The following is a 23,894-nucleotide window of genomic DNA, read 5'->3' on the forward strand; positions in this document are numbered from 1 at the left end:
CTACAATAGCGATATTGCAGGCTTATCATTTTTAATTGACTTCTTGACTTATAAAAATATTCCTACAATCCTGCTTTACATTGCAGTTTAATAACAGCTTAACACACATCTATGAAATATTCATTCCTGTTACATTCAAATTTTAAAATATCTGATGAAGAGCCTGGTTAATAGATAAAGCAGAATGCCTAGAATATTAAAAGCACTCAGGCTTTCCGCAAGGTTCCTCAGTGGAAAGCAAAGAAATTACTACTCTTGTGATCAGACTTATTTTTTTTCCCCTTCTAGAACTCATAAAGACACTCTTGCAACAAAACACTATTACAATAAAACCAATTTTGTCCTATAGTAGTTTTATCAAACCTTTAATACCACATTAGCTGCTTAATATACAGTAGATGTAGCGATGGAAAACCATTCTCATCCAGACTCTTTTCTCAATAAAGATGAAGGAATAATTTGCAGCAAATCATTTATCAGATTAAGGTAGCCTCTTTCTGCTCATGAAATAGTCAAAAGCTGATCTGGATTTTCACAAATGTGACAAGAAAGAAAGAAAGAAAGAAAGAAAGGTAGTGTGTGGATTGATCACAGTTTGCTGCAAGTAATTAATATTTGGAATTCAAGCTGGATTGATTAGTGGTGATCGATCAGATAAGTCACATGATGTTGTTTCTGCTCCTTGACTAGATGATTCACATGTACTTCTGGTGCAAATACCTCCGTGTGCAAATCTTAAATGAAATATCTGTGAATATGCACAACTGCAACTGTAATTTGGCCATATTTCTGCAAATATTTGTGCCACTAAAACTCAATTATTCAAATGCTGGCATGTGTTTAACCACAGCAAATTAATTCCAACATCTAGATAACTACTTGTAAAAGTGTTTTTTTGGGTTGTGTGTTTGGGGGGAGGGGAGGGGTAGTATTCATCCAGGTATAATTCTGTTTTATGCTGCAATTCTGGATTATACTTTCTATTTTGTTTTTATCTTTTATTCTACAAGTCATTTATAGAGAAACTTTATTTTTAAATAAAAGCTTTTAGTAACATGAAACCTTCATATAGCAAATGTGCATACATAAATTAAGGGGCATAAGTTTTGCATTTCTCCTTTCTTTGAGTCTGACTGACCTCTCTTGTTTGATTCTCACTCAGGGAACTAGTTTACCTTTAAAATGGTAGATATGCTTGAATCATGACATGATGTTAGTACTTTGTTCCCCATCAATTTTTAAATTAATTATCTGGAAGCAAGCAGCGGTTAATTTTTGGCCATAGACTTTTTGATTAGAAGCTGTGACCCTTTTTGGCATACTCTATACAACACCAGTGACCCCTGACACCTGATTCAACTAAAAGTAACTCCCAGACAGATCTTTCATATTCAGCAATCTCTTTGTTACACTGGGATGCTTATCCACTTCCATTCCTTAAAATCAACTTCATTCTGCCCCACTTCGCCACCTTAACCCTCCCATTCCCCATACTTATTTTCCAGCAACATTTCTATCCTTCCATTTGTCTTCTTCAGTTTTTAAACTTTACACTATACCATCGTCCCATATGTTTGTGCTGCTCGCAAGGAGGTTTCTTTAGAAAACGCTGATGCTAATTATAAATTTAATTTGCATTTTAATTAGAATGGTAGCAAATTAAAAGCGTGGCAGCTGGAGAATTTTGAACGCTTTGCAGAGATTTGGTGTCAGTATCTCCCTGCTTCTGACTTCGCTGTTTTTTCATTTTTCCCCCTCGCTATCTTTCATTCACACAAACATATTGGCAATTTTTCTCCTCTCCTGTTTCTTTTTTGTCTATTTTTTATTTCTCCATTTCCCCCCCAAGGATCAAATTATAAATTATTTCTTTTTTGTACTGATAAACAGTATACTCTTGTCTTGTGCCAGTACACCATGTACTGTAGTGATAGTGCAGCTTTTAAGTGCGCTTTTGTGTAGCTCTGTTAGTGCTGCCCTATTTTGCTATTTATATCTGCCGTTTATTTACAGGTAAGAATCTAGTCTATTTCCCCTTGTCTAATTTCAAATTCCAGGCTTCTGTAGCAGTAAAGTTTAGCTTAGACCCATGCATTTTAAAAAAAAATTCTATACATTTACAATAGTCTGTAGCATCTTAATAAAAGCCATTCAGAATGCATTGGGGATTTCACAACTTTATTCTCCGCAAATGCAGCATTCAATATTGTGCTTTTGGACAAAAGGCTGAAGTAATCTGTCAGTCTTCTGGCCTATAGAATGGCATATATTCTGGCCCTACTGTCTCTCAGTGTTTTCTTTCATTGGTGATCTGAGCATGTCTGGTTTTATCACTCACGTGAGCTCATTTAGTCAGTCCTGTCGTTTTCCCTATGTTGTATCTCCATGGTCATTTTCATTCCTTCTGTTCGCTTCTCCCACAGTGTCCTTGCTCAATAATATTCATTAATTGATTGACAGCTCTGATAGACCCAACTAACCTCTATCTCACTCTCATGTCGGTTTTTAAATAAGTACTTGTACGTCCAATGACCTTGTCGCCTCATCAGATATCAGAAAATGAGCATGCAGATATGGAGGAACCTGATTAGCAAAATAAGGAAGATCTCACTTCTGGCGTAAGTCTATAACAAGCACCAACAACTAAATTTACAATTACGCATTTTAAACAAAAGAGACCTACAAATGAGGAATAAACGGACCTTAACCAGTTCCATGAGCATTGTCTCTAGTCAAAGCGTAATACAGAGCTCTCATAACATGATGGGTTTTCTAGAAAAGTTGGAAAAAGGCCAACATTACTCAATGTGATGCTGTTTGTTTGAATTTTTAAAAGGTAGTCTTTTATTTTGCTGTTTATAATTGCATTTAAAATTGTTTGCATAATGTAGTAAAGCACCCAAAAATGCCTACACAAGACGAGAGGGGGATTTAGAAATAAAATCATATTCAAGATTCCTTAGCAAAGACCCTGAACAATAAAGACTTTTCTCCCTGAAAAATTGCTTGAACCATTGCAAAGTTTTGGGATTTTTTGTTTGTTTATTATTTATTTATATTACAGTAATACCTATAGACCCCAGGATTGAGATGCTACTGTGTTAGGTGCTGTCCATACTAAAAATCAGTCCCTGCATTAATAAAGCTTAAACTCTAAATAGACAATGCAGACAGAAGGAAGTTTTAGCTTCATTTTACAGATTGGGAACTGAGGCACAGTGACTTGCTCCATGTCATGCAGGAAGTCTGTGGCAGAACCAGGAAGTAAAGTCAGATATTCTGTGTTCCAGTCTGTTGCCCTCTTCTTCCATTTGTCAGTTTCAAGTCATCTGGATTTAGCAATTACAGGAATCAGTTCAGTGAAGCTAATGCTTTGTTTATCCTTTATTCCAGTTGCAAGCTTTTGATGTGGTGATTGTAACAATGTCAGGACTGATTGCACTTGTTAAATGGGCTAGATTAACAAAACTGTTTACTGTACCATAAAATATCTTATAAAGAGAAAGCTCAAAGTGGATTCTAATTTCTGGGGAGCTATTTGAGAGCACTGAGTAGGGTTCTGATAGGATGAGGCAGGGATGTTGCACAGTCTCCTCCAATTGTAGGGATGGGAAGGAAGAGGGATGGGGTTGGTGGATCTTGGTCTTTGATCTTAGTTCTGTATTAATTATTCATGTTGGGTGAAATTCACCAGTGATGCTAATGGCCATTAGAAGACTTGCAATGCAGCAGTACCCCACATCCTCAGAGCAAAGACAATTGCAGAGCATTCACACAGACAGACTCTGTGCACACCACAGGAAAAATGTTTGATTTGGGTTTGGTTGCTAGTTTGGGTAAAGAAATGTGATGGCCTCATTTAACTTTGAGCCTATCATCATGCTTGTCCATTATATCAGTGAGCCATATCTAATTGCTGCTACAATCACTCTCTGTCTTTCTCATGACAATGTATCTTGTTTTGCAAAATCAGGCCTGCAATCCAGGGTGGTTCATACCCAGGTTTCATTATATTCACATTACCAAAAAACCTGGACACAATTTTATATAAAATTCTGGCTTTGGCCCATCACTGATATGAACATGAAGCTCAAGATGAGGAAGGGACAAATCAACCAAAAAAGAAGAGAAAACATAATAGAAAACACTGAAAATCATCTATAACACAACAAACTTTAAAATATGACACGGTGTCTTAGAATGAAGGTCACGTTTCTTTCAAGAAGCGCTGTGCTCTCCGAGGTGGAGTTTCTTTTACAGCAAATCACATCTCCAATTTATAATTCTCACTTGTACAAGATTCTGTTCCTGAGTTTTTCAGCATCAGGTTAGGAAACTAGTAGCCTGCAGAGCCTTTCTTCTCATGAGTAATCGTTACCCAGGTAAGTAGTCTCATTAATTTCAAAGCCTTATTTACAAGCAGCCATTATTCACTGATCTCAATGGGATCTTCATGTGGGTATAGATTACTCACATGAGGAAAGCTTTGCAGGATCTAAATCGACTAAATTGCCTTCAAAAGCTAACTTTTGAAAATGAAAGATAACATTATGCAAAATGTTGATGTCTGGGCACCCTAATTAATCTGCTATTTTAATCACATGACTGCATAGTAAAGTTCTAATTTCTATGTGACCATGAAATTCCCTAGATCCTTTTCTCTTCCTTTCCCACCTCCCCCAAATAACCTTTCAAATATTTTGATAAGCCCTGGCCAACTGAATCTCTTGCTAAACTTCTTATTGTGAAATTGACGATAGAGTGTACAGCATTCGCCAAATTATAAATCTTTCACCTTGGCACTTTGGAAAGGCTTGGGTGTTATTTCACATAAGTTTTTGCAGCTGTACAAAATACTTTCATTAACCCAAGAATGGATTATTTGGAGTGCTAATTAATTGATTCTTCAAAATGCCAATTGACATACTCCCAGGGAAAACCTGATCTAAGCAACTATGTTAATCAAGCTATTGTACTTATGGTTCTGTCTGAATATCAGACCATCTGAAATGAGGAGAACTTTGCCATTACTATCCTGGACCTCTTGTGGGCAGCTAATTAATATGAGTAGAATATGACAGTTGCACTTGTACATTCACTGTACTGCCTGACAATAACTCTATAAAATTACATTTCAGCTAAAGAATGGAAACAGTGTTAAATACCATTATTTGCCTTCCTTTGATGTCTGAGAGTCATTATGAAAGCAATTACAGCAGTTTCTCTGTCTGTATGTCTACAGGGTATTTATCTGTATCTGTCTGATTCCTTTGCCAGGTGGAAAATATATGGCATATTAAAGACCAGGGAATTCAGCCTCAATTATCAGGCTATGAACAGAGGAAGAAACAAAATCAGAGTTTTGCAGATGATCTTGCCAGAAAACAGTAATTTAATATTAAAGCCAGGCAAGCTGGGGAAAACTTGTCTAGTGCAAGAGCTTTTTATTTTAATATTATTTACTCCCCCCTCCACCCGATTGCCCTAAATTGTTTTCCATTCTTTTTGCTTCCATGGTTTCCAATTCCTCTGTTTGTTTTAAATAAGCTCACCCTTGTGAGTCTGGGGAACTTAGAGAAATGCTTTTAAACACCACATTTTGCTTCTTAATTAGGCTGTGAATATTCTTATGTCTAACCACATCACAGAAAAAAAATGGTTTTATATGGTATGTAGATTGAGTGTGTGTCATATGAGGCGCTGATAGAGTCACAGAAGTGTAGGACTGGAAGGGAGCTTGAGAGGTCTTCTAGTCTAGTCCCCTGCATTCAAGGCTGAACTAAGTATTACCTAGCGGTGGTGAGGGAGCTGTACTCTTCGGAGGATGCTGAGTAACTCACAGGGTTGAGCCCTTACAACAATGCATATATCACAAGGTATGTCTTCACTTATGGCTGCGTGTAGAGTTCAGACACTGCACGCCCAGCTAGCACTGGTATAAATACCAGTGTAGGGAGTGAGGCACAGTTTAGTGAGTAAGTAGAGTGCCCTATATGTCAGGTCTCCCAGGTGTGTACCCTACATTGGCTCTTCACATGCCCAAACAGCGCCTCCCACATCTATTTTTCACAATTTGGCATCTCACTGCCACAGTGATAGGCTCCGGCAACAGAGAGACAGCTGCTCACTGAGTCCCCTCTGCCAGAGCCTTTCACTGATGCAGATAGCGACACGTGTAGTGCCAGTACTCTACCCTCCACCTAAGTGTAGACGTAGCCTCAGACATGCTAGCTTGTACTCATCATCTTGCTAGAGCCCAATCTTTCTTGCACCAACTCCAGCTCTAGCATGACTGGGTCCATGGTTTGGAAGGAGGGAAAATAGTGGTGTACATTTTACACAACCAAGTGTTTTGTAGGGCCAAATTCTATCCATGGATGTGTTGACGTCATTCTACGGCAGCCTATTGGGCAGAACGAATGATGCTGCTCTATGCTAGAAAGATTAGAGCTAGTTGAAAATGTCCCATTGACACTTTCTTTGATGGAAAACGGGGTTTTCCAGACAATGAAAGATTTTGCAGAAATTGTCTGCTTGCCTTGAAAAAATGTAAACATTTTTTCGATCGGAAAACTGAAACAATGGTTAACTCAATGGCTTCCATACCCCTGTGGTTTATACTAGTTATATATCTACTCCTGACCTGATTTTTGGTTTTCCTCCCCGACTCAAACGCACAGTTGATTTTGTCCTCCTTCCTTCTAGACCCTGCTTCTTGCCAGTAGGCCAAATTCACCACAGTTTCTATGCCAGCAAAGATTGTGGCAGAGAGCCCAGACACCAGAGAGTTCACCATGATGGCAGGATGCAGTAGCAGAATGTGAAGGGCTTGTTGGGCTGAGTCCAGCTCAAGAATTAAACCTTCCTAAAAGGGGCATGGCCTGCTGGATTCCTTACAAATCCTCAGTAGTCGCTGCTGGAGTGCTTGCAGGGAGCATCAAATATAAGCTGATGCTGGCAGAATCTCCATTCTCGGTGGATCTTCCCGTGTGGTACTAGATGCCAGCCCAGATCCAGATTTGTAATTTACACCTCTCTGAACCAACCTGGGTATTCTAACCTGGGGGTTGTAGAAAAAGGCTTAATCTTCATTCTGTGTTTCATTGCCTAGGCAAGCTGATCTTCATCAAGTGACTTCAGGAGTCAGGCTTGCATGGCATAGACTCTTGTAAGATCTTCTTGATACGCATTAGATTCTCATGAGCTCTATTTAGGTGTCGTCTCCATTCCTCAGCCATAACCACAGCTATTCTAAAGTGGCATCCTGATGTTCAATTTATGTGCATACTATAGTGGTAAACTGTGCCAAATCAGACTAGGTTTCTCTTCATTTCTTGTCAAGCCTGTCACATTGACTGCTGAAGTATTTCTGGATTGTCATTATTATTAGCAATCAGTCGTCAACAGACTTAGCTGGACAGTGCTCTCATACCATGCCATCAGGCCCGCTGATGGAGGGGATGGGGGCAATGGCCCAGAGACCCGGACAATTTAAAAGGGCCCCCGCCCACCACCGCAGGTACCTCCCTGGGGGAGGCACCTGAGGCAGCAGCAGCTGGGGGCCCCAGGCTGGCCCAGGTCTCTTCTGCCCATGGCCCTGGCCATACTCCACCGCCACTCCATCCCAAGCCCCACGCAGTTTCAGCTGCGCTCACTGTGTCGCTCCTCCCCCTCTCCGTTTCCCCCCTATGGGCTGAGCATGGTGGGAGGGGGGGGGAGAGGGCCTGGGTTGAAGCAGGGGCAGGGCCTGGGGCAGAGTGAGGGTGGACGGTGGGCGGGGCCATGGGCAAAAGAGGCGGGACGGACTGTTCTGCCCTGGGGCCAACAAATGCTGTCTGCGGGCCTGCATGGTATGGACACTGAGACATGTACTGCAGGCTGGATAATACTAGGAAAGGACTCCATGCTTTAAATAAGCCAGGTTAGTTTTACAAGAGAATGATTTACAGGGAGGCAGCAACTGCAGCTAGTGTTCAAACCACGTGCACAGAAATTGGCTTTGTGGTGCCTCTTCCAAAACTCTTTCCTCTTGCAAGCTGTGCTCCCCTCCAAGTTCCATGCAGGTTGTTGCAGTCATATTGTTTCAGACAAGTTTAAGCCCACAGACATGCCCAGTCATTAGCAGCTGATGCTGGGAGAGAATTTTGAGACAAAGTTTAATAAGTGCTGTTTGCACTTAAAACACACTCTAATAACTCCTCTTCCATACATGACTTTTGTGCCTTCTGCCGTCATCTGCTTTAGAGAAACTTGTCTGTTTTCTCTCTCTTGTACCATAACATTCTTCCAATGCTCTGTGTTGTCCTCAGTTTTAAATAGGAAGCTAGAAATATTGCCAATGTTTCGTTCCAAGTCTCAAGTATTCTAAAACCCAGGAGCTGTAGGAACATATCCTTTGCCATGGTAATAATTGTATTATAGACTTTCTCTTCATATTCTCTCCTAATTTGCTCAAGGAAAGTTTGTAACAACTTGTAATGCTCAGTAAGCCCCCATAGACAAGTTGTTCAGAGAGAAGGCATAACACATTTATTGATTACATGGGCTAATATCAGACTCCTCAGGCTTCAGGAAGAATTGAGGGCCTGATTCGACACTGCACTGCACCTTGTGTAGTCATTAATCTCAGGGAAAAGTGAATGCAACGTGGGTACAAAAGGCCACCAGTTCAGAATGGCAGCACCTTACAAGCACTTTGTCCTGTTGCAAATGACTACACAAGGTACAGAACAAAGGAGAATTAGGATTCTAGTTCACAACTGACATGCATATAGGCTCTACGCAAGCATTAACACGGTCATTCCACACTAGTCCCATATCATCTCGCTGTATTGTCATCATTTACAGCATGATACTTATCCATGAAAACCGAAGCATGGTTTGATTTGAACACAACTTGTACTATCTGCAGCTTCACATACACGGTAGATTCAAAGGTCATAAATAAAGAGTCCAAACTATCTGCTCTGCTCTAGCTGCTTATACTAGAGAATTTCATCCATTTCTGGCTTTTTGATGTTATATGTGACAATCATCTTTGTTCTTCTCTGGAATCTTTTCCAGCATTTATGATATACATACATTTCCAGCTCCATGTTCTTTCTGCTTAACTTTCCAAAGTAGGGAGTTGTTAGACCAAGGTAATTTTCTTAGGGCCATCTGAGCCATTTTAGCATGTCTGAAATGGGAACAGCTGCTTTGGTCAAGTAAGGGTCCACCCTGCTCCCCTGGAAGTCAATGGCAACACTTCCAATGACCACATAAGAAGGAATTGACCCTACTAAACATTTAAGCCCTTTGAAATAAAGATCTATGCAAAGTCTTGTGAAACTAGAAAATTAACCAAAAACTGGCCCTCAGATATACTACAAGAGTTTTGTTACAAAAAATTAATGGATGACAAGATGAAGATGAAAACACCTTAATACTTAATTTTTGAGATAGATATTCCTTGGTGGGGAATGAGGAAAGGATTTGAAGAGATATTAGTTCACCGTTTTACAATATAAATATGGTCTAATTAAATTTGCAAAGTATATCAGCCTATCTTAGGAAGCCATGGTATTTTACAATGCATTTAAAAAAAATATGCTTCGGACATTTAAACTAATGTAAATAGGTAGAGGGAAAAATATTTTTAAGTTCATATGAACTTACATAAACATAGAAATTCAATTCATTCCTTTAATTAAAGAGGAAAAACACAACTTGCAAGAAACACAGTTATTTTCTTCAAAAAAGGCTGATTAATTCAGGTTAAAAAGCCTTTCTAGTTTTACAAAATTAATACCATGTTTAATTATATGAGATTAAAATTTCATTACACATTATATTTTAATTGGTATAGACAGGGCCAGAGGTTAAAACCTCTGCACGAGTTACCTTTTGTACTGTTCCGATATCTAATAACATAGCAGTTTTAAATTATAAACCCTGACAACATTTAACAAGTTTCTTACACGTTTTAATTTTACCCTAGTAATCTTTTATGTGGAGCTCACTGGTGTTCCTGAGGTCATCATCCTGAATGATGAAAGAATCTGAGAGAGAAATCATTATAAAACTTATGCAAGTGGACATTATTGGATTATGGTAAAGGTGTTATCTGAAATCTGGATGTCTACTATCGGTTTATGTATAATTAGTCTAGGGCAATTGTGTTAGAACATTGTGTGTGTGTGTGGTGGTGAATAGGGGTGAGGGCGATTCACCTCATAAAAGAATCTGGTACAATTCTACTCAAGAAAGACCAAAGAGATCTGAAAGACTTTTCACTATGAAGAAGTGAAGTGCTCTTGAACTAGATGATCAGATGCGCTACGTTCTAGGGCGAGGACTTTCAACGGACTAGGGAATTAGGCACACAAATTCTACTGAGTTTTAATGGAAATTGGACACCTCATTCAAGGGCCTTTGAAAATCGCAGCCCTGCCCAGAGCATCATTTCCTCAATGTAAACCATCAGAGGTCACTGTTTCTATTCAATTCACCTTCCATTCTATACAAGGTTGCACATCCTCAGCTGGACTTCCAAGACAGTGGTCCAGGGAGCGTGGGTGAGATCAGCAAAATGGTGCACTTGAACTACAATCTTATGTGCTAACACAGGTGAAATTCTGCCACTGGGCCATTAGACCAGCCAACTCTTTCCCTCTATAATATTTATATCTTTTTAGTAGCCAGTTCATTCAAACACAGCCTCTAAAACTGCATAAAAACAGCAAACAACCAAAAGAGTTAGTGTCCTGCAGTAACGCACATCATGTGAGCAGGGAGAGAAAAAGGAGGGGTTGTGCTCCAAACTAGCAGATATGGCTGACCGACAAAATCAAACCGCACCAAGCCCAATTTGCTGATGGAAGTTGAGGGCTCTCAAAGGTATTCAGGCACCTCTAGGAGTTAGCCACCGAAATGCCTTTCAGGAGCTGAGCCTCATCGTCTTGCAGAATCAGCCCCAAAGTGAGCCCAGTAAAAAGAGCAAATCTATATGTAACGACCTCTAATCTGGCCCACACTGGAGATTAAACTCCTAGAGCCAGGAGCATGAGTCTCTACAGCTTGAGCTAAAGGGTTGGGGACTATATCAGATTCATAGCCTGTGTGGACTGGGCACCCAAGGGGGATATGCCACACACCCGGAGCAGTAGATTACATGCACACCACCTTTCCACTCCTCTTTCTTTCACTACTCAGTGTGATTAGTTTACATTTTCTGCAACAAGCTGTTTTCAGGCATTTTCTAATTGCACTTTGATAGCTTTTAATTTGGAAATGTGTTTAAGCAGGAAGGGGCTGTGCAACAGACACTTTATGGTAAAAGTAGTGGTAAAGTGAAATTTGCTAGAAAAAGGGCACTAATGATTTTTTTACAATGAATTGTTTAAGTCCGATATGCAATTAAAAAAAAAACCTAACATTTGGCTATCAATGGTTTTAAATAATATGCTTCCTAGATAATCTCAAAGAAAGCAGAATATTTGGAAGTGTTATATGTGACCTAACAAGACTTTGCATTATTAAAGTTTTTATAAATATTTCTTTGATATAGATCATTCTAGATCTAGATGGCTAACAATAAATATATTAACACACACATTCAAAGGGATCACATTTCGGCAAAGGAATAGGGACAACTTTCTGGTTGTCCTCTTAAAAACTGGACCCGCTACTTGTCTACAGAGTGCCCCTATGCACTTGCCTTCATCACTGAGGGAAGGGACCAAGAATAGAGCTGGATGGGACTAGTTGGGAGTGGACAGAATTTGGTCCCCGCAAAGTACATGCTTAAGTGTTTTGATGGAACCCCTACATATAATATTCTCCAGACTTTGCTAGAACATTGGCTACTTGCTAACCCGCATGCCTTCTGAATCCAGAATTTTTGACACTACTGTCACCAAGATCAGATCTAAGTGATATGACAAGCCAGTAGAACATTAATCCCAAAAGCTGCAACAAAGAGCACCAGGCAATCCTTGCCCACATGCGACTCTTCTCCCCTCTGTGAATAAATAGCAAAATGCTTACAGCTTTGGATGGTACTAAAGCAAACAAGTAATGGACTTATAAGTAAAATACACCACAAATCTGTAGCAAACTTATTAGAACAAGGAGATATGCTGATGTCCAGGATCGGAGACTTCTAATGCTCCAAACTCTGTTGATTCCATAACTGCTGATGCTGTCACAAACTCACTGAAGTCCAGTTGAGAAACACATTCTTAATTTTGTAGGCCAAGAAAGAATTAAAGAAATACAGTCCAAATGGTGGAATAAATAAGGATGAAGGCCATTGCTTTTCTCTAACATTCCACTGTGTTCCATGCACTCAATAGCTGAATTTAATCCTTTAAAATTATCTTCAGTAGTCTTCCGGGTGGAGACTTACCCTACTTTCTCAGCAGCAGTGCAGAAGGTAGAGAAATTTACCTTTATGAATCAGAATTAACTGACACTGCAGAGCCCAAGAGGCTATCAGTTAATATTGAATTGAGCACTTATTGATTACCCTGTAATATTGACAAGGTCAGTATCTGCATAGATCACCTGCCATATAAATGCCAGCTGGTGACTTAAAATACCTTGGAGCAGCATTAAACTTCAGACTAATTTATCCAAAACTTTCTTTGTTCTTTTTTATCTCCCAACTCAACTTGTGCATATCCCCTGCTCAGTATTTCCTGAGCAATTGCTACTTTGTACTGCAAGCAACCCATTTAGCTTAATACCCATTTCATGTAAATTGTGTAGGTGAGTAGCAGTCTGTTATCTTTCCACTTCTGGTTACCTAAAAATTGACCTGTGGGGAAGGGATGTATGCATGTAGCAGTGAAATTAAGTGAGAACAGAATTCTGATTATCATGCAACTGTTTTTTCCAGTCCTACTTTACAGTGGAATCTGATTATCATGCAACTGTTCAATCAAAATATAGGATAATCAGTATTGCACCAATATAGCTACAATATAAGACAAAGAGTTGGAAGAAAAGCAATACTCAGTCTTTTGTTAACTGCTATATCTAGAACTAGAGCTAAGACAAGACAAGAATTTGAAGCAATATGCTTTTCACATATTTATAATCAGTCTCAAACTACATCTTTAGACATTAAAATCAAGTGGTCCAAAGTGCTATCTGACATAAATCAGTGTAGATTCCCTGAAATCGATGAAGCTATGCTGATTTGCTTTTGGGGGTCTGGCCCCAGTGCCTCTGAGTAACTGTCTTAACTTTGGGCCTGATTATGTTTACACAGAAAAGGAGTGACTTCAAAGAGTTTTGGGGTACTTAATGAAATGCAGGAGGAGACCCTTAGTGAGTTAGTACAGTAAGTAACTACAAAATATCATCTTCATTAAAGGAACGAACTTTCTGAGCCACCAAATGAAATTTTAGTAATTAAAATATGTTTGCTTAAAAAGTAAATCTGTTATGGCTCAGACAGTGAAATAATATCCTTTAGATTAATGTTTAATTGAAAACAGTATTTACTGCTCTAGTGCATTTGACAGAGCTCTTTACTGTTTCTTTATGTATAATTGTGTTTTGCAACCAATTTAAAATGAATAGATGAATGAGTCCTTATAGAAGGTGAAGATGAGTCCTTCCAAGGGTAGTAGCGTCTACAGGGGTTTCTTTCTAATAGATAAGAAAAATAAATTTCCATTCTGCCACTTTTGTGTGATCCTGTCTGCATATAAAATGTATTACACACACAAAAAAAATCTACCTAAATACCCAAGAAGAAGAATATTTTCTAAAACTGAACAACATGCCTTATTTTAATATTCCCTGGGTCTACGCGTTAAAGAAAAAAACTAGGCAATAATCATTACAACTATTTTTCCCTCTGCAATATCTTATAATTAACTGTGCTAACACTTGTTACAATCTGGGAATGTGAATATTCCAACTAAAAAAAGAAAAGAAAATGGATATATCTCTAGAGTGAGTAGGGATACTCAGTTGATTCCAAGAGAGAGATTCTGAGTGGGGTTTTCAAAGCACCTCAGTGATTTAGGAGTGAAAGTCCCAATGACTTTCAATTGAACATGTGGTCCTAACTCAGCATTTGAAAATATCACCACTAAACCTGCTTAACTTTAATCACGAGTAGTCCCACTGACATCAGGGACCCTGAAACCTGATCAGTATGGCCACTGAAGTCCAAGCTCACCCAACCCCCTGGGTCCAAGCTTGGATGGCTGGTCAGAGCCACCACCAGTGTTATTTTCAGTGCACTAACTCCAGCTGAGTTAGCACCAGTGTGTCAACCTACTCTGAGAATCACTCCTTCCAGTTGCAGTGTAGACATAGCCAATGGGGCTCTGCCCCAGTGAGCCCCTACAACGTATCATCTTTTACTGTTCCCAAGCTCTTCTAGCCTATAGGAAGCCAGTAACCTACACAGACATCAGTTTAGTGCATGTGTGACAATTTTCAGGCCGATGATGTTTTGGAACTCTGTGTGTGTGTGTGGGAAAAAAACAACTCAAAAGTTAAAATTCCACATCGTGATTCCCTCTCAGTCCCTTCCACATGGGATATGGGTAGATCTGCCTGAGAGGCATTCTTCATACACAAGTCCTAGGGAGAAAAATTCCCTCCTCCAGCATCATTCCCCTGCCTTATAAAGGGGTTACCAGATTATTTGGTTCATGTTTGTAAATATTTTGTGGAAGGTGGTAAATTTAAACATTTAGAATGTATCATTATAAAAGTTAACAAGGACCTTTGTTTGGTACAATGTCCCTTTATACTTCCACTTGTTCTTGTACCCTCGTGTTTTCTTTGGCTGTTTGTCTTTCATGTCTCTCTATTTACTCGTAAAGGAACATGCCCAACTATGGTGCTACTTATAAACAATTAATACTAAAAATTCATTTTAACTGAGAACATGCCCTGCTACTGATGTATTACAAACACTATTTTAAAAAAAAAGAAAAGACCTTTCAACCAAGAGAGGAGAGGACCTTAGTCTGACTTCCTCATTAGCATCTGAGCTGCTCACTATCGTCAAGAACCTACACATAGCCTGACTGCATTTAGTATGTTGGACTGTTGTTATAGACAAGAGAATGTCTAACTCTCTCAAGGTTAATTGACTCCTGCTCTTTGAAATATACATGAGAGACTTTATTGACTATCCTGCATCCGACCTCACCTGTCATTCAGGAGAAGGATGATAGTAACAGTGAAAAGGACTCCAGCAAAAGGATGAGAAGGACAGAGGTGAAATATAGTTGATTACACTATGTTTTGACAGCATCACTGTATTCATTCTTTGATGTCCAGCACATATCCTTTATTCTACTTTTGTAATAGTAAAGCCCACGAAGATCAATGTAACTCTGAGGTGTCAGCAGCCCTCTAATACTATCGGGTCACAAGACGTTTTTATCTTAAACAAAATGCAGTGTTATGCAAATCTCCCAGCAAACTCATTCCTAAAGTTCAAGATTGGTACAGTATTTGGACCTTGTTTCTTCTGAACAGTGATTCCACGTATTTCCATGATCTGGGGAAAGTTTCTTGTAACATCACAGGACCCCCATTATATGCAGGTCTTAGGAGAGGAAAGGTCCCATTTTGACCTCAGAACATCCTCTGTCCATAACCTATTCCGGTCCTTGAACCAGGTCCATAACCATGGTATCTAAGCATCTCTAAAGGGATCTCACAACACAGAAGGGAAAGGTGTGTAAATTATACTCAAAAGTTCCATGGGATTGGAGGGAAATGCTGCCTCCTCTATGACTATAACAGCAGCCCATCTGTTTTCCGTACGTGGATCCCAGACCTGCAGAGACCCTGAGAAGGTGTCTCTGCAAGGTTCAGGGAAGGTTGGAGGAATAACATACTGATTTTGATGGCACAGAGGGAGTTCTCTCCACTTGCATGACCCCAGGGACAGGGCTACCCATTGCTCCCAGAAGGTCTAGGCAAAATCTGGCTTTGAGGATTCCAGATGTTTTGGCAAATGAGACACATGGGAAGACAGTTCATGAAACAACCTTTGCAGTTTTTAAGCATTGTCTCTACCGTGAAAATATACCACTCAAATTTAAACAAAAATGTGCTGTAATTAAAATCAATGGTCACTTTCAGGCAATCAATGTATATGTCCTATTTTGTAAAAGAGTAATTATTGTTATGCCCAAATTGGAAATCTTTGAAAAAACAGTGTTTATCCTAAAAATGCTGACACAGCCTTATGCACAGAGCACCTCCCAGTGATTGTCTATGCAGATGTAGGCCTTTAGAGCTTTTTGCTTACTACCAAACATGAGTCTAACTAATTTTTAGTACATTCTCAAGACTTACGTCTCCACCACGACAAGTTTCCGTAAGACAATTGTTTGATGACCACAAAATAAGCCCTTCTGATGCTTCCACCATGGCAACTGGATTTTTCCTATAATTTACCATGACCCAATTACAGCCCTAATGATGATACATTGCATTCCACTGTCAAGCTGTCTAAACCCCCACCTGCTCGTAACAGCTCAAAACTGAATGTGTCACTATGACCAGAAGCTATACCAGTAACTAAGGGACTGAATGTCTAAACCTTACTCATGTTGAGTGGTACTTAGATGAGTGATACCCATTGAATTCACTACGTAATATGAGTAAAAGTTACAGAATTGGGCCCTAAATGTGTATTGTACACCACCACTCTGAAGAAACTTTGAGTCTGATAAGAGAGACATGTATATTTCTAGAAACACTGTAATATTACCATGCCAACCGCAGGCTGTAGTGAAGTGCCAGGAACTCAGAACTGGTTAAATTGCTTTGGACTGGATTCAGACTCCATCTAGATTTCAGAATATGGAAGATGCACCTACTGGATTTGTGCACAACAGACATATTTTCATTACTGAATTCAGTCCTTGGAGGATAAAAAATGCTAGTGTTCTAGTCCCTTTTTAAAAAAATCATCTCCTATCCCATGCCTGCTAGTTGTATAGAGTATTTCCCTGGCCACTAATTCTGATAGCATGCCCTAATTAACTCATTTTATCTTTTGGTATAAATCAATTACAATGAAAATATAGTTGGTCAAACCTCATTGGAGTATTGTTTCATATTAAAAATATTTTTACTCATGAGAGCAAGTGTGATTAACTTCAGTAGGAAGTTTAAAGTTCAACTTACTGTGAGCAGAGGGAATCAAGCACAGTTCTTCTTTGCAGAATACTTCAGCCTTGATGTCAGCACAGGGGAATAAGATTAGTGGATGTATTTACACTGGTCATTTCCAGACCTCTAGGCCCCAACAGGACCTAAGCAGATAAAAAAGATGGAGGTTTTAAAAACATTTTGGGTATCAGTATTAAATCAGAATTCAATACCAATGAAAAAGACAGCATTCTTTTTTCAGGCTTAAAACTTTTGGTTTTTTAACAAACATGTTTGAAAAGTTAATGGAAAACTTATTATTACATAATAATTACATTTTGTGAATAAAATGCACTAGGCCAAATTCTCTGCTGGCATAAATGGACACAGCTTCATTGACTTTATACTAGCAGAGAGTTTGGATTTAGCTGTTCCATTTGTCTTAGGCATCCACAAATTTACTGACAGTGCCTCACACGCCTCATCTTCCTGCAGTAATGCCCTACTTTGGCTATTTTCTATTGCACATTCGAATACCTAATCAGCCTACTGCTCCTACTGCCAGATGAACAGCAACAGCCTGCTCAGCACAATGTCCCTCTGTATCTCTGCAGCACATTGACACTCTCTCCAGAGTCAAATTAGTTCATTTCTGTGGATTTACAATTTGCATGTATTATATTTAGTGCCTGGAGGCTTCAGCTGAGCTCAGATACCATGGTGTGGGCAGCAGTATAAAACCCCACAATAGACAAGGCAGATCAGGGTCCCATTGTGGTAGGCAGTGTATGAACACATAGTAAGAGAGAGATCCTGCCCTGCAGAGCTTACAGTGTACAGAGACATGGCAAACAAAAGGTGGAAGGGGAGAACGGCCAAAGTTGTGTCAAGCAGGTCATTTACTGAGCCAGGAGTAGAACCCTGGTGTTCTGACTTGCAGTCCAGTGCCTCACCCACTAAGCTACCTATCAAAAGAAACAATGGGCCATTAATAAAGTGGAGCTGAGTTTTGTGTGATGTCACCTCATTGAGTTCAAGAATCCTGTCTTCTCCATACATAAAGCATTTTCCCGCACAGCTGCTTCTCCCAGTGATGCCCCACTCTGGTCACATTATATTGCCCATGCTGCTCCCCTGCATACATAACCAACAAGCAGTGTGCACTTACTATTTCCCACCCTCCAGAGACTGTACAGAATCCTTGCGCTTGCAGATAACAGAAGTGAGACCTTAACAGGTTCAGTTACTGCACCACTTTTGTACATGCACACACACAGTCTCAGGACTGGTATCCTGTTCCTTCAGCTACAAGAAAGAAAGAAAGAAAGAAAGACTCCACCACTTGTGCTAATGGACAAATCTCTTAATCATCATGTATAAGGTGAGGCCACATGTGATATCACACACAGCCAATATTTTAGACAATGCAGGATTTTATTGTTGTTTCCATATGTAAAATGAGTCCTTACTCTGCTATTTCTATTCTCTCCTAGAGAAAGTCCAAGGTGTGGATATTTCCATAGAACTACAGTAATGTGTGCGGCTCCAGCACAAAGTTAGAAAAAGGAAGATCAACATAAAACTGACAGGAAACTCAAGGATCAGGATTTATCCCCAAAAGAGCAAACAATCTTTACTATACAGTATTCATTGGAGTAGCGTGGGCCCAATTCTATTATTTATATTGCGGTAGTTGTTATGTGCCGGGACCCCGTTGTGCTGTACAAACACAGCACAAAAAATAGGAACTGTGCAAACACAGAACAATAGACAGTCCATGCTAAATGCATTATGTTCTCACATGCTCACTTTGGCAAAACTCATTTTGAAGTCAAGCCTGAATCGTTTATTTGCAACCTGGATCTAGTATATTAATTTTAAAAAGCATTTCCTCCACCCTTCCCAAACACTCTCAAATTTCAAAAGGCGAAAAGAACCATCATCTGATTTTTTTTTTTTTTTAAGGTTAATCCACCTGCTGATGAAAAAAAAAAAAAAGAAGTCAGTTTGGGTCATAGGGCCATGATCATATGCCTCCATTGTTTGCAGCTTGTGATCACATCTCCTAGTGCTGTGATCTTGTGCAGTGTCACAACCTGATCAAAGCTATGTTGGGCCACTACTTTAAGTGGGGGGAGGAGGGGAGTTTTCAAGGAAAACCCAGATACATCAGAAAATAATGTTGGGGATTTGACGGTTGGCAGAAGGCATGTCAGTATTCAGCTAATAGCCCAGTACAGAATTAAATGCATTATGCTGCTCTAGGATGAGACATCAAGCAAACATCTGAATAATTCTAGTCATTAAAGATCAAATCCCAAGGCATTTTTTTTATATAAGTGAGGCTGTTATCTTGGTGTTCTGGGCTCACATAAATATCTTCTCTTATGTTGTGTTCCTATGTGCTTTTAGAGACAGATGTGGTGTAACACCTTAGATAGGGCGATGTTTTGGTGGTGGTTGAAATGATTCCATATATGCCTCACAAGAGGGATAGGTTTTAATTAAAGTTTGTAAAGTACTTTGAGATCCTTGAATGAGGAAACAATAAAAAAGGATGTTGTTGTTATTAGAATTTAACTCCCCAACTGGTGTCACTGCATAATGGCCTGACTGGCCCCTTGCTTACTGATCAAAATGGTAAAATTTTGACCCTGTTCAGGCAAAATGATATTTATTTCCACTTACAAAAACTGTATGTCATTTTTTGCAGAAAAAAGTGAAAAATGCAAAGCAATAAAATTATGTATACACACACACACACACACACACACACACACACACTTGCATATATACACACGTATGCAAGCACACACACTTTTCACAAAACCATGATTTTCCCCAATAACAGATGAAATTCTGGCCATTAACTTCAGTGAGGCCATGATTACACACACACACACACACACACACACACACACACACACTTTTTTTGGCACTACTTTTGTGACCACCTTCCAACTCCCTGCCATTAATGGGCACGTCTACTCATTTGATTGGTGGGATATCAAAATAGAGGGAGGCTTGATGTGTCCTCCATGCTCATCTAATTTAACTCTTCACAGTTCATTCAGAGCCCTAAAGATACATGAAGGTTTCTGGTGCAGCTCACCACCACTGTTCCTCAATTTGGACCTGGGTCCTGACATCAAAACTAAGTGGGTGAGAAGTTATTATTTCACACCACTGTAGCTGCTATGTGCTAATAAAAGAGCGTCATTTGGCAAATGGATTTCTGCTGCTCCCTGATGTTGTAATAAATACGATCATGGTATTTTGCCATTAACCAGAAGGCCTTGATCACTGCTGCCATCAGAACTTTGATATAATTCCCTTAAGTTTTTATTAAGTCAGATTCCTTGAGTGTCTTACTGCCCACTTTTGACAAGAACAGCTCTAGATTAGCAAACTGCAGTTTTGTTTGACCCTAACTACCATGTAAGCTCCTAGTTTTCTCTAGTTTAAAGTACACTGAAGTATTTTTCTGCTTTCCTGCAGTTTTTAAGTAGATAATAAGTCCCAAAATTCACCAGCCTTTAGCTGAAAGAAGCTTGTCACGGTGGTTGGTAGCTAATGAAGATCCCTTTAGTTTATCTTCATCAATTGTCAAATATTTGAGTCCATGAAGTGGTGTGATGAGGTACAAAGACAGATATTTGAAGGGATTTTAACTCATTTGAGCAATTACATGCTTAACTGCCCTGCGATAATCTGTCAGTCTGAGTCTTTTCTACACAGCAGAAGTGGGGAGTATTAGAATAGCTGGATTTAGAGCATAAAGGCTTGGTTTGAATGGAAGAAAGGCAGCAGAGAAATTAATTGCCAGTAACAAACAGCAGGACTGCTTGCAAGTTATATATCACATAGTTACCTACCAGCAGTGATAGAAGCTAGCTGAAAAATAACATACTGGATTGTGACAAAATAGTCACTGCTATGAAATCAGTGAATACCATGAAGAATTTAAACCAGTGTTAGCTAATTAAGTATACATCTATTCTATTATGTAAAGATTTGTTGATACATTTTTAGTAAAACCAACATATTCCTAATGGCAGTTTAATGATTTTTTAAAAGGGATCAAATAATTTACACAGACATGCATAATTTATATAAACACACACATTAGACATATAATACATATACTTAAAATGTATATATCATACATACAAAGACAAACAAAATCAAACTATTATGAAAGGAACAGTGAGTGTGAATTTCTTAATATAATGTAGGTTTGTCTTAATAGAATAAAACTGGAGATTCAGATCCTCCAAGCCTCTGGCTAACAATGGAATTGAATGATTAGATGTTGTATTGCATCCCTAGTTGGTCTCAGTAAATGCTGGGTGCAGCCAAAGAAAAGAGTCATCAGGGAGCCCATTGCAGCTTTCCAGTCCTGGAGTGAGGGTTCCTTCAGAGTATGCCAGCTAGACATGATCCCAAAGAGCTGGTATGCCAAACAGGAACCATGCTCCATAGACATTACTGTCCTACACTGGTGATTGATTGCATGTTTGTGTTGTGTGCATATATACACAGGTGCATGTGTATACATTTATATACACACACACGCTTTTCACAAACCATGCTTTTATGGATGAAGTTCTGGCCCCCCATGATGTCCTACACTGGTTCTGTCATGCTCAGGGATTCCCTACATGAGGGAAATCCTGTGTGTCCATTACATGGGCTCCCTTAGCCCCTTTGCCATAAGGACCTGGTCTCCTGTCCCTAAATGTCACAAATTTTAATCTTCCGCTTTCAAATGACACCAACAATCCATTACCAGCTGGGTGGCTATTGGATTAATAACATTTTTTAGGGATGCTTCAAAATCAAATCTCTCCTGGCTTCCTTAGTAACACTGCTCATAAACAAACAAAGCATGCTTTATACGTAGAGGACCATTTTATTCATATTGCCCGTGTTAATGATGATGTTTATTTTAGATTTTCAGGCTCTTTGAGGTGCCAGCTCTGAAGCAGCTACTTAGCATACTAGCATTAGGTACAAAGCAAAAGCCTTTCACTTTAGGGACCATGCTTCAGTTCTGACCTTAGGTCATACAGGAAATAAGATAGGTAATCTCAGCTCTGTCCCTAATGACCAGTATTCCACATCACAATGCTACACATGGCTGTCAACCTCTACTCAGAAGAGGCTCAGGACACAGTCAACATGAAGAACTAATTATCCTTCACTCCTGGTGAGCAAATGGGCAGTCCAGCTCAGCAGGCTGAGATCACTGGTGAGATACTGCAAGTCGGCTAATAAAGTAGAGGAGTACTACATGTATGGCTGTGGTGTACAGTGCACGAAGCTCTTTATCTGATCTTCATTAATGAGGATTTTATTTTAAGCACACTGTACAGCATCAAAGAGAGCAGAGCTCATTTACTTTATAAGGCTGGTAGTCATCAACACCTGCCTTTTCATTTTAGGACACAGAGGCAGGATCTAATCCCTATAGGCCAAATTAAGTCAGGTTCTTCACAGGGCAGAGAGGGCACTAGGAGCTGCTTCTCTCTAGCTTATCTTTAGAAGAGGCAGCCATAAACAGGCTGAAAATGCTGGGGAGTACACAGAGACTCTCTAGCTGTGCCAGTAGCATTAGCTGGGCTAGCCAGGGCACGTTTGAACAAAAGCATGGGATCATGCCCTCAGTCCTTCCCAGCATTTGCAAGGCAGCATGGGAAGGACCCACTATGAAGCAGGCTACACTTTTCTAAGATCTGCTGCTCCTCCTCTCACATCCCTGGAGCTACTCTGACCTTCGCTATCACTGGGAACAGAAAGATGCCTTCAGGAGGCATCAGAGACTAATTGGCTAATAACCTCATATTTATTGGGCTGCAACAGCTTATTGTAATTACAATGTTCAGTAACTACCTCGGCCATGGGGTGTAGATACCCGGCCCAAGAAACACAGGTCATGGCCAGTACATGTATAAAAAACATGGGTGTGGTTTTATTGCCACCAGCAGCATTCTTAGCCAAGCGTGCTATTGACTTTGTTTTGGTATGAGCAGGGATAATACTGACACATGCAAATCTCGCCCCAAGCCACAGAGCTAGAGTGGTGAAGAGACAGGATTATTTTTAATAAGACCTGCATTTTTCTGGATATTACAAGGAGTTGTCACAAGGATGTAGCAAGGAATTATCTCTGGGAAGAGTAAACATTTCAGAGGCCAATTAGACATTATGCAACCCATGTATCAATTGTCAAAAAGATACCTTAATGTGGAGCTGTTGAAGTCAATTACTTATTTCTATCCTAGATGATTTGAAAGAACTGAACCACTGCTACCAAACGTGGGTATCCTTTTTGCTGAAGAATGACCCGGAACCTGCGGTTTATATACCTAGGAAGAAGGTGTGCCCTCTGACCTCTGGGTCTGTGGTATTCTGGGAAATGTAGTTTAGGAGTCAGACGGCCATTTTGAGGCATCTTGGTTAAATTAAAGAATACAACTTATTTTTGTGTAGTGCTGTGTTACTTGGTCAGTTTGCATCATACATTAATATTTTCTTCCCTTTCTGAAAAAAGAAGTAGCTCTTACCTTTTTTAGGTGAAGGATTATGAGCAAACTCCTCTTTAAAAACGGTCTGAACTGAACCGCTGTAGAATTGAACCCACATTCTCCGAGCTCTAGATCAGTAGCGAAGACGTACAGTTAGAAAATTGCTTTTAGCCATGAACTGGGAGTGATGGATTCTGGGGTGTAGTTACAGGGCAGTTGATCAGGATCTTCTTAAGTTGGGTT

The 23,894-nt window shown here is 39.6% G+C and overlaps 1 long non-coding RNA gene across 1 annotated transcript in view; it reads right to left on the bottom strand.

Moving 5' to 3' along the window:
- LOC137158318 (uncharacterized) overlaps positions 1–23,442 on the bottom strand; it is a 117,241-nt gene extending 93,799 nt beyond the window's left edge. The window contains exons 1-2 of the long non-coding RNA XR_010921366.1: positions 23,365–23,442; positions 17,161–17,288 (exon numbers count right to left, since the gene is read on the bottom strand). This is a non-coding gene — a long non-coding RNA (uncharacterized lncRNA). The remainder of the gene's footprint in view (positions 1–17,160; positions 17,289–23,364) is intronic.
- Between the last annotated feature and the right edge of the window lie 452 nt (positions 23,443–23,894).

The sequence above is a fragment of the Emydura macquarii genome, unplaced genomic scaffold, assembly GCF_026122565.2.
Source record: "Emydura macquarii macquarii isolate MOO-44397 ecotype Brisbane River unplaced genomic scaffold, CSIRO-AGI_Emac_v2 contig_1644, whole genome shotgun sequence".
NCBI classification, from domain to species: domain Eukaryota; kingdom Metazoa; phylum Chordata; order Testudines; family Chelidae; genus Emydura; species Emydura macquarii.